This window comes from Nerophis lumbriciformis, unplaced genomic scaffold, assembly GCF_033978685.3.
Source record: "Nerophis lumbriciformis unplaced genomic scaffold, RoL_Nlum_v2.1 HiC_scaffold_69, whole genome shotgun sequence".
NCBI classification, from domain to species: domain Eukaryota; kingdom Metazoa; phylum Chordata; class Actinopteri; order Syngnathiformes; family Syngnathidae; genus Nerophis; species Nerophis lumbriciformis.
Genome location: NW_027316611.1, coordinates 62501 through 72500, shown reverse-complemented (window position 1 = coordinate 72500; position 10000 = coordinate 62501).

The following is a 10000-nucleotide window of genomic DNA, read 5'->3' as shown; positions in this document are numbered from 1 at the left end:
CCAGGATTTCATCCATGCGGGAAAAGTTGAAAATGTGTCCGAGACAGCGCCCCCTAGGCGGACACACGCTCCGGACAGAGCCCCTGTCGCTCAAGCCCTGGAAGCCCTAAGTACCTGGGTGGAATCAGTTCCAGGATTTCATTCATGCGGGAAAAGTTGAAAATGTGTCCGAGACAGCGCCACCTAGGCGGACACACGCTCCGGACAGAGCCCCTGTCGCTCAAGCCCTGGAAGCCCTAAGTACCTGGGTGGAATCAGTTCCAGGATTTCATCCATGCGGGAAAAGTTGAAAATGTGTCCGAGACAGCGCCCCCTAGGCGGACACACGCTCCGGACAGAGCCCCTGTCGCTCAAGCCCTGGAAGCCCTAAGTACCTGGGTGGAATCAGTTCCAGGATTTCATCCATGCGGGAAAAGTTGAAAATGTGTCCGGGACAGCGCCCCCTAGGCGGACACACGCTCCGGACAGAGCCCCTGTCGCTCAAGCCCTGGAAGTCCTAAGTACCTGGGTGGAATCAGTTCCAGGATTTCATTCATGCGGGAAAAGTTGAAAATGTGTCCGAAACAGCGCCCCTTAGGCGGACACAGGTGTCTGCATGAGCCCCTGTCGCTCAGAAGCTGGAAGATCAGTTTGAAAAAGGACCGGGGTAAAGAGGGGGAAAGCACCATATATGTGTCCGGGAAGGCGCCCCTCGGGCGGACACAGGTGTCTGCATGAGCCCCTGTCGCTCAGATGCTGGAAGATCAGTTTGAAAAAGGACCGGGGTAAAGAGGGGGGAAGCACCATATATGTGTCCGGGAAGGCGCCCCTCGGGCGGACACAGGTGTCTGCATGAGCCCCTGTCGCTCAGATGCTGGAAGATCAGTTTGAAAAAGGACCGGGGTAAAGAGGGGGGAAGCACCATATATGTGTCCGGGAAGGCGCCCCTCGGGCGGACACAGGTGTCTGCATGAGCCCCTGTCGCTCAGATGCTGGAAGATCAGTTTGAAAAAAGAACCAGAGGATAGAGGGGAAAAACACCATATTTGTGTCCGAAAATAGCTCACTTTGACTCGGACGCGTTCCCTGTGATTTCAGCCTGTCAGACATGGTGCACATAGTAACGAGATGGAGGTGTTTTGGTCGACCAGGTAAAAAACGAAAAATCGAGAGAAGGTAAAAAGTAGGTGAAAAATTAAGCCTCTCTCGTTAAGGTACTTAGAAAAAATCCCAAAAAAAAAATGAACTCCCATTGAAATGAATGGGGAAAATTTTTTTTCTCGTTTTTTTTCTAAGTACAACAACGAGAGAAGGTAAAAAATGGTTTTTTTTAGCCTCTCTCGTTAAGGTACTTAGAAAAAAACCCAGATTTTTTATTTTCTCGTTTTTTTTCTAAGTACAACAACGAGAGAAGGTAAAAACAGGTGCTTTTTAGCCTCTCTCGTTAAGGTACTTGGAAAAAATCCGAGACATGTTTGGTCTTCCCCACTGACAGTGCGCCTTTGCTGGGTAAGTTGTGGACGTGCCAGGCACCCCCGGGACACCGGTGGAACGCGGCCGGACTCGTGGTACTCCAACCCGGGCATAATTTTGGATATTTTCCGGTCCTTTTTTTCCCCACTTTCCCAACTTTTCTTCTGAATCACAGTGCGCCTTTGCTGGGTAAGTTGTGGACATGGCAGGCACCCCCGGGACACCGGTGGAACGCGGCCGGACTCGTGGTACTCCAACCCGGGCATAATTTTGGATCAAATTCGGGACTTTTGCCCACTTTCCCAACTTTTCTTCCCAATCACAGTGCGCCTTTGCTGGGTAAGTTGTGGACATGGCAGGCACCCCCGGGACACCGGTGGAACGCGGCCGGACTCGTGGTACTCCAACCCGGGCATAATTTTGGATCAAATTCGGGACTTTTGCCCACTTTCCCAACTTTTCTTCCCAATCACAGTGCGCCTTTGCTGGGTAAGTTGTGGACATGGCAGGCACCCCCGGGACACCGGTGGAACGCGGCCGGACTCGTGGTACTCCAACCCGGGCATAATTTTGGATCAAATTCGGGACTTTTGCCCACTTTCCCAACTTTTCTTCCCAATCACAGTGCGCCTTTGCTGGGTAAGTTGTGGACATGCCAGGCACCCCCGGGACACCGGTGGAACGCGGCCGGACTCGTGGTACTCCAACCCGGGCATAATTTTGGATCAAATTCGGGACTTTTGCCCACTTTCCCAACTTTTCTTCCCAATCACAGTGCGCCTTTGCTGGGTAAGTTGTGGACATGCCAGGCACCCCCGGGACACCGGTGGAACGCGGCCGGACTCGTGGTACTCCAACCCGGGCATAATTTTGGATCAAATTCGGGACTTTTGCCCACTTTCCCAACTTTTCTTCCCAATCACAGTGCGCCTTTGCTGGGTGCGTTGTGGACATTGTAGGCACCCCGAGACACTGGTGGAACGCGGCGGGACTTGCGGGACTCGAACCTGGGTGTGATTTTGGACCAAATTCGGGACTTTTGCCCACTTTCCCAACTTTTCTTCCCAATCACAGTGCGCCTTTGCTGGGTGCGTTGTGGACATTGTAGGCACCCCGGAACCCTGGTGGAACGCGGCGGGACTTGTGGGACTCGAACCTGGGTGTGATTTTGGACCAAATTCGGGACTTTTGCCCACTTTCCCAACTTTTCTTCCCAATCACAGTGCGCCTTTGCTGGGTGCGTCGTGGACATTGTAGGCACCCCGAGACACTGGTGGAACGCGGCGGGACTTGTGGGGCTCGAACCTGGGTGTGATTTTGGACCAAATTCGGGACTTTTGCCCACTTTCCCAACTTTTCTTCCCAATCACAGTGCGCCTTTGCTGGGTGCGTCGTGGACATTGTAGGCACCCCGAGACACTGGTGGAACGCGGCGGGACTTGTGGGGCTCGAACCTGGGTGTGATTTTGGACCAAATTCGGGACTTTTGCCCACTTTCCCAACTTTTCTTCCCAATCACAGTGCGCCTTTGCTGGGTGCGTTGTGGACATTGTAGGCACCCCGAGACACTGGTGGAACGCGGCGGGACTTGCGGGACTCGAACCTGGGTGTGATTTTGGACCAAATTCGGGACTTTTGCCCACTTTCCCAACTTTTCTTCCCAATCACAGTGCGCCTTTGCTGGGTGCGTTGTGGACATTGTAGGCACCCCGGAACCCTGGTGGAACGCGGCGGGACTTGTGGGACTCGAACCTGGGTGTGATTTTGGACCAAATTCGGGACTTTTGCCCACTTTCCCAACTTTTCTTCCCAATCACAGTGCGCCTTTGCTGGGTGCGTCGTGGACATTGTAGGCACCCCGAGACACTGGTGGAACGCGGCGGGACTTGTGGGGCTCGAACCTGGGTGTGATTTTGGACCAAATTCGGGACTTTTGCCCACTTTCCCAACTTTTCTTCCCAATCACAGTGCGCCTTTGCTGGGTGCGTCGTGGACATTGTAGGCACCCCGAGACACTGGTGGAACGCGGCGGGACTTGTGGGACTCGAACCTGGGTGTGATTTTGGACCAAATTCGGGACTTTTGCCCACTTTCCCAACTTTTCTTCCCAATCACAGTGCGCCTTTGCTGGGTGCGTTGTGGACATTGTAGGCACCCCGAGACACTGGTGGAACGCGGCGGGACTTGTGGGACTCGAACCTGGGTGTGATTTTGGATCAAATTCGGGACTTTTGCCCACTTTCCCAACTTTTCTTCCCAATCACAGTGCGCCTTTGCTGGGTGCGTTGTGGACATTGTAGGCACCCCGGAACCCTGGTGGAACGCGGCGGGACTTGTGGGACTCGAACCTGGGTGTGATTTTGGACCAAATTCGGGACTTTTGCCCACTTTCCCAACTTTTCTTCCCAATCACAGTGCGCCTTTGCTGGGTAAGTTGTGGACATTGTAGGCACCCCGAGACACTGGTGGAACGCGGCGGGACTTGTGGGGCTCGAACCTGGGTGTGATTTTGGACCAAATTCGGGACTTTTGCCCACTTTCCCAACTTTTCTTCCCAATCACAGTGCGCCTTTGCTGGGTAAGTTGTGGACATGCCAGGCACCCCCGGAACCCTGGTGGAACGCGGCGGGACTTGTGGGACTCGAACCTGGGTGTGATTTTGGACCAAATTCGGGACTTTTGCCCACTTTCCCAACTTTTCTTCCCAATCACAGTGCGCCTTTGCTGGGTGCGTTGTGGACATTGTAGGCACCCCGAGACACTGGTGGAACGCGGCGGGACTTGTGGGACTCGAACCTGGGTGTGATTTTGGATCAAATTCGGGACTTTTGCCCACTTTCCCAACTTTTCTTCCCAATCACAGTGCGCCTTTGCTGGGTGCGTTGTGGACATTGTAGGCACCCCGGAACCCTGGTGGAACGCGGCGGGACTTGTGGGACTCGAACCTGGGTGTGATTTTGGACCAAATTCGGGACTTTTGCCCACTTTCCCAACTTTTCTTCCCAATCACAGTGCGCCTTTGCTGGGTAAGTTGTGGACATTGTAGGCACCCCGAGACACTGGTGGAACGCGGCGGGACTTGTGGGGCTCGAACCTGGGTGTGATTTTGGACCAAATTCGGGACTTTTGCCCACTTTCCCAACTTTTCTTCCCAATCACAGTGCGCCTTTGCTGGGTAAGTTGTGGACATGCCAGGCACCCCCGGAACCCTGGTGGAACGCGGCGGGACTTGTGGGACTCGAACCTGGGTGTGATTTTGGACCAAATTCGGGACTTTTGCCCACTTTCCCAACTTTTCTTCCCAATCACAGTGCGCCTTTGCTGGGTAAGTTGTGGACATTGTAGGCACCCCGAGACACTGGTGGAACGCGGCGGGACTTGTGGGACTCGAACCTGGGTGTGATTTTGGACCAAATTCGGGACTTTTGCCCACTTTCCCAACTTTTCTTCCCAATCACAGTGCGCCTTTGCTGGGTGCGTCGTGGACATTGTAGGCACCCCGGAACCCTGGTGGAACGCGGCGGGACTTGTGGGACTCGAACCTGGGTGTGATTTTGGACCAAATTCGGGACTTTTGCCCACTTTCCCAACTTTTCTTCCCAATCACAGTGCGCCTTTGCTGGGTAAGTTGTGGACATTGTAGGCACCCCGGAACCCTGGTGGAACGCGGCGGGACTTGTGGGACTCGAACCTGGGTGTGATGCCTTTGCTGGGTGCGTTGTGGACATTGTAGGCACCCCGAGACACTGGTGGAACGCGGCGGGACTTGTGGGACTCGAACCTGGGTATAATTTTGGATAAAATTCGGGACTTTTGCCCACTTTCCCAACTTTTCTTCCCAATCACAGTGCGCCTTTGCTGGGTGCGTCGTGGACATGTCAGGCACCCCGGAACCCTGGTGGAACGCGGCGGGACTTGTGGGACTCGAACCTGGGTGTGATTTTGGATCATTTCGTGGCCTTTTGCTATGCATGCCTTCTCCCCGCTAGTTTGATGTGTGCTGCTGCAAAAGTTCCAAGAGGGCGTTTTTGCCCCCCTCCAAACTCCCTCTCTTTGTTTATAGTGCATATTTCCTGCTGGATCTACTCTCTATTTACTCCAAGGAAAAAAACTAGCCGGTCGCGGCAAATTTTTACAATCGGTCGCCAAACTACGGCACGAGGGCCGAACGCGGTACGCCGGCGTCCAAGATACGGCCCGGGGATTTTTTTGATTTTTTGGGCTTTTTTTGATTTTTTTGGACATGTTGGGCATCCCAGGACTCGGGTGCGACTGCAGGACGTGTGGGGCTCTAACCTGGGTGTGGTTTTTGGTCATTTTTCCGGACTTTTGCCCACTTTTCCAACTTTTCTTCCCCACTCACAGTGCGCCTTTGCTGGGTGCGTTTTGGGCATGCGGGGGGCACCTCGGACTCGGGTGGGACGCGGCGGGACTTGTGGCACTCGTACCTGTGTGTGATTTTTGATCATTTTGTGGACTTTTCCCCAGACACTCTCCACTTGTCTACCCCACTTCCCCTGTGACTTTGCTGGGGGGGCGTTTCCCCGCTGTCCTTTGTAGTGTAAGGGTTACTTTTCTTTTTTTTCTGTCTGAAAATAGGGCCCCAAAAGGCCTCACACTCCCCGGGAAGACCTGATGGACGCCTCGGCGTCACTGAAACAGGCCAATCTGTCTGAAAATATGGCCCACGAAAGGCCTCACATTCCCCGGGAAGACCTGATGGACGCCCCGGCGTCACCGAAATACGGCAAACTGTCTGAAAATAGGGGCTCCAAGGGTTCCCCACTCTTTCTGGCCCACAAAAGGCCTCTCATTCCCCGGGAACACCTGTAGGACTCCCCGGCGTCAAGGAAACACGCCAAACCGTCTGAAAATAGGGGCCCAAAAGAACTGGAAATAATGTGTTTAATTTGGGGGGTGATGTCTATAATTATGGGGGTGCATTGGAGGCGGGAGTCCACTGGAGGGCTCCACACCGTCTGAATATAGGGCCCCAAAAGGCCTGGAATTAATGTATTTAATTTGGGGGGTGCATTTGCAGCGGGAGTCCACCGGAGGGCTCCATTTCCCCACTCTTTTGTTGACATATGGCCACAAAAGGCCTCTCATTCCCCGGGAAGACCTGATGGACGCCCCGGCGTCACCGAAATAAGCCAAACTGTCTGAAAATAGGGGCTCCAAGGGTTCCCCACTCTTTCTGGCCCACAAAAGGCCTCTCATTCCCCGGGAACACCTGTAGGACTCCCCGGCGTCAAGGAAATACGCCAAACCGGCTGAAAATAGGGGCCCAAAAGAACTGGAAATAATGTCTTTAATTTGGGGGGTGATGTCTATAATTATGGGGGTGCATTGGAGGCGGGAGTCCACTGGAGGGCTCCACAACGTCTGAAAATAGGGCCCCAAAAGAACTGGAAATAATGTGTTTAATTCAGGGTGCATTTGCAGCGAGTGTCCACCAGAGGGCTCCAATTCCCCAGCTATAGTCCTGGTACTCTAAAATGATGGCACTTAGTCAAATTTCCGCCTTTTTTTGATGACTTCCAACTAGGAGAGGGACTAATTTTGAGTTCCGGACCCGGGTGGAGAACCATAGCACGTCGGCCTTCTTAAAGGGACATCCTCCTAGGCACTTAGTCAAATTTCCGCCTTTTTTTTGGACTTCCAGCGAGGAGAGGGACTAATTTGGCGTTCCAGACCCAGGTGGAGAACCATAGCACGTCGGCCTTCTTTAAGGGACATCCTCCTAGGCACTTAGTCAAATTTACGCCTTTTTTTTGGACTTCCAGCGAGGAGAGGGACAATTTTGCTTTCCTGACCCAGGTGGAGAACCATAGCACGTCGGCCTTCTTAAAGGGACATCCTCCTAGGCACTTAGTCAAATTTACGCCTTTTTTTTGGACTTCCAGCGAGGAGAGGGACAATTTTGCTTTCCTGACCCAGGTGGAGAACCATAGCACGTCGGCCTTCTTAAAGGGAAATGCTCCTAGACACTTAGTCAAATTCACGCCTTTTTTTTGGACTTCCAGCGAGGAGAGGGACAATTTTGCTTTCCTGACCCAGGTGGAGAACCATAGCACGTCGGCCTTCTTAAAGGGAAATGCTCCTAGGCACTTAGTCAAATTCACGCCTTTTTTTTGGACTTCCAGCGAGGAGAGGGACAATTTTGCTTTCCTGACCCAGGTGGAGAACCATAGCACGTCGGCCTTCTTAAAGGGAAATGCTCCTAGGCACTTAGTCAAATTCACGCCTTTTTTTTGGACTTCCAGCGAGGAGAGGGACAATTTGGCGTTCCTGACCCAGGTGGAGAACCATAGCAGGTCGGCCTTCTTAAAGGGAAATGCTCCTAGACACTTAGTCAAATTTACACCTTTTTTTTTTGGACTTCCAGCGAGGAGAGGGACAATTTTGCTTTCCTGACCCAGGTGGAGAACCATAGCACGTCGGCCTTCTTAAAGGGACATCCTCCTAGGCACTTAGTCAAATTCACGCCTTTTTTTTGGACTTCCAGCGAGGAGAGGGACAATTTTGCGTTCCTGACCCAGGTGGAGGACCATAGCACGTCGGCCTTCTTAAAGGGACATCCTCCTAGGCACTTAGTCAAATTCACGCCTTTTTTTTGGACTTCCAGCGAGGAGAGGGACTAATTTTGCTTTCCGGACCCAGGTGGAGAACCATAGCAGGCCGGCCTTCTTAAAGGGAAATGCTCCTAGACACTTAGTCAAATTCACGCCTTTTTTTTGGACTTCCAGCGAGGAGAGGGACTAATATGGCGTCCCGTACCCAGGTAGAGAACCAAGGCACGTCGGCCTTCTTAAGGGGACATCCTCCTAGACACTTAGTCAAATTCACGCCTTTTTTTTTGGACTTCCAGCTAGGAGAGGGACTAATTTTGCGTTCCAGACCCAGGTGGAGAACCATAGCAGGTCGGCCTTCTTAAAGGGAAATGCTCCTAGACACTTAGTCAAATTTACCAAACTTTTCTATAGAGCCCTGGTACTCTAAAATGATGACACATAGACAAAAAACCAAACTTTTCTATAGAGGCCTGGTACTCTAAAATGATGACACATAGACAAAAAACCAAACTTTTCTATAGAGGCCTGGTACTCTAAAATAATGACACTTAGTCAAATTTCCGCCTTTTTTTGATGACTTCCAACTAGGAGAGGGACTCATTTTGAGTTCCGGACCCGGGTGGAGAACCATAGCACGTCGGCCTTCTTAAAGGGACATCCTCCTAGGCACTTAGTCAAATTTACGCCTTTTTTTTGGACTTCCAGCGAGGAGAGGGACTAATTTTGCTTTCCGTACCCGGGTGGAGAACCATAGCACGTCGGCCTTCTTAAAGGGAAATGCTCCTAGGCACTTAGTCAAATTCACGCCTTTTTTTTGGACTTCCAGCGAGGAGAGGGACAATTTGGCGTTCCTGACCCAGGTGGAGAACCATAGCAGGTCGGCCTTCTTAAAGGGAAATGCTCCTAGACACTTAGTCAAATTTACACCTTTTTTTTTTGGACTTCCAGCGAGGAGAGGGACAATTTTGCTTTCCTGACCCAGGTGGAGAACCATAGCACGTCGGCCTTCTTAAAGGGACATCCTCCTAGGCACTTAGTCAAATTCACGCCTTTTTTTTGGACTTCCAGCGAGGAGAGGGACAATTTTGCTTTCCTGACCCAGGTGGAGAACCATAGCACGTCGGCCTTCTTAAAGGGACATCCTCCTAGGCACTTAGTCAAATTCACGCCTTTTTTTTGGACTTCCAGCGAGGAGAGGGACTAATTTGGCGTTCCAGACCCAGGTGGAGAACCATAGCAGGTCGGCCTTCTTAAAGGGACATGCCCCTAGACACTTAGTCAAATTTACGCCTGAAAATAGGGCCCCAAAAGAACTGGAAATAATGTCTTTAATTCAGGGTGCATTTGCAGCGAGTGTCCACCAGAGGGCTCCAATTCCCCCACTATAGTCCTGGTACTCTAAAATGATGGCACTTAGTCAAATTTCCGCCTTTTTTTGATGACTTCCAACTAGGAGAGGGACTAATTTTGAGTTCCGGACCCGGGTGGAGAACCATAGCACGTCGGCCTTCTTAAAGGGACATCCTCCTAGGCACTTAGTCAAATTTCCGCCTTTTTTTTGGACTTCCAGCGAGGAGAGGGACTAATTTGGCGTTCCAGACCCAGGTGGAGAACCATAGCACGTCGGCCTTCTTTAAGGGACATCCTCCTAGGCACTTAGTCAAATTTCCGCCTTTTTTTTGGACTTCCAGCGAGGAGAGGGACAATTTTGCTTTCCTGACCCAGGTGGAGAACCATAGCACGTCGGCCTTCTTAAAGGGACATCCTCCTAGGCACTTAGTCAAATTTACGCCTTTTTTTTGGACTTCCAGCGAGGAGAGGGACAATTTTGCTTTCCTGACCCAGGTGGAGAACCATAGCACGTCGGCCTTCTTAAAGGGAAATGCTCCTAGGCACTTAGTCAAATTCACGCCTTTTTTTTGGACTTCCAGCGAGGAGAGGGACAATTTTGCTTTCCTGACCCAGGTGGAGAA